Below are 2,252 nucleotides of genomic sequence, written 5' to 3' on the forward strand. Positions count from 1 at the left end.
TGCCAGGTTTCTATAATATAAGGTTACTGTTCTTTACCCTTTCCAAACTGTACTCTTTGGAAGGATGTCAGAGTGGGTTATGATCTACCTGAGTTTACACTGATATCTCCATTCTATTCCATTATGACAGGATCCTGCCAGCCTCATACTCACCTCTTTATACATAACTATCAATAAGAAGAGAAAATAAAAAGTGTTTGTAAGGATGTGGAGAAACCAAGATCCTTGTGCATTGCTTGTGGAAACGTAAAATTTTACAGTGTAGCCACTCTAGAAAACAATATGGTGGTTCCTCAAAAAATTAAAAACAGATTTACCATTTGATCCAGTGATCCTTCTTCTGGGCATATACCCCACAGACTTGAAAGCAGAGACTCAAATAGTTATTTGTACACCCATATTCATAGAAGCATTATTTTCAATAGCTAAAGGTGAAAGCTATCCAAGTGTCCATTGGGAGATGAACAGATAAGCAAATTGTGTCCTACGCAAATAAGAGAATATGATTCAGTCTTAAAAGGGAAGGAAATTCTGACAAATGGTACACCATGGATGAACCTTAAAGACAAGGTATACTAAGTGAGCCCATCAGAAAAGAGAAAATACTCTATGTTTCCATTTACATGAGGTACAAAAGTGGTCAAATTCATGGAAGTACAAAGTAGAGTAGGGGTTGCCAGGGTCTGGGATGGGGGAAATGGAGATCTTTTGTTTAATGGGTACAGAGTTTGTTATAGAAGATGAAAGAAGTTCTGGAGATGAATGGCCACAATAACTTGAATACACTTAATACCACTGAAGTGTACACTAAAAAATAGTTAACAAGATAAATTTTATGTTATGTATATTTTACCACAATTAGAAAAAACAAAATATCTATTACTATCTGAAACAAAACTTAAAAAATAATAAATTAGGCACTCACAAGAATACAACACATTAAAATGATGGAGTGGAAAAAAAACAGCAGAAAAGGGAAACGGACAGTATACCCATAATAATTTAGAAATAAAATTCTATGAAGCACGATTTGGTGTAATTACAACAGAGCACTGCCATACTTACTCCTCTACAGAAAACACTTAGATTTAGGAATTGTGAATGAGGTTTACATTTACTAATTTATTTTTTACTAAAAAATTCATAGAAACAAATGAAAATGAAAACACAACTGTTCGAAATCTTTGGGATGCAGCAAAGGCAGTCCTAAAAGGGAAGTATGGAGGACTGCAAGATTTCTCAAGAAACAAGAATACACAACCTAACCCTACACCTAAAGGAGCTGGAGAAAGAACAGCAAATAAAGCCTAAACCCACCAGGAGAAGATAAATAATAAAGGTTAGAGCAGAAATCAACAAAACGGAAACCAAAAGAACAACAGAACAGATCAACGAAACTAGGAGATTGTTCTTGGAAAGAATTAATAAGACTGATAAATCCCTGATCAGATTTATCAAAAAGAAAAGAGAAAGGACCCAAATAAATAAAATCATGAATGAAAGAGGAAAGATCACAAGCAACACTGAAGAAATAGAAACAATTATAAGAACATATTATGAGCAACTATACACCAACAAATCAGGCAATCTGGAAGAAATGGATGCATTCCTAGAGACAGATAAAACACCAAAACTGAAGAAGGAAGAAATAGAAAACTTGAACAGACCCATAACCAGCAAGGAAATTGAAGCAGTAATCAAAAATCTCCCAACAAACAAAAGACCATGGCCAGATGGCTTCCCAGGGTAATTCTACCAAACATTTAAAGAAGAATTACTACCTATTCTTCTGAAGCCATTTCAAAAAATCAAAATGGAAGGAAAACTTCCAAATGCTTTCTATGAGGCCAGCATTACCTGTTCCCAAAACCAGACAAAGACCCCACCAAAAAAGATAATTACAGACCAATATCCCTAAATAACATGGATGCAAAAATTCTCACCAAAATACTAGCCAACAGGATCCAGGAGTACATTAAAAGAATGATTCACCATACCAAGTGGGATTTATTCCTGGGCCGCAAGGGTGGTTCAACATCCACAAATCAGTCAATGTGATACACTACATAAACAAAAGAAAGGAAAATAACTATAGGATCCTCTCACTAGATGCAGAAGAAGCATTTGACAAAGTACAGCATCCTTTCTTGATTAAAACTCTTTACAGTGTAGGGACAAAGGGTACATACCTCAATATCATAAAAGCCATCTATGAAAAAGCCAAAATGATTATCATTCTCAATGGGGGAAAA

This window comes from Mustela erminea, chromosome 18, assembly GCF_009829155.1.
Source record: "Mustela erminea isolate mMusErm1 chromosome 18, mMusErm1.Pri, whole genome shotgun sequence".
Classification (NCBI taxonomy): domain Eukaryota; kingdom Metazoa; phylum Chordata; class Mammalia; order Carnivora; family Mustelidae; genus Mustela; species Mustela erminea.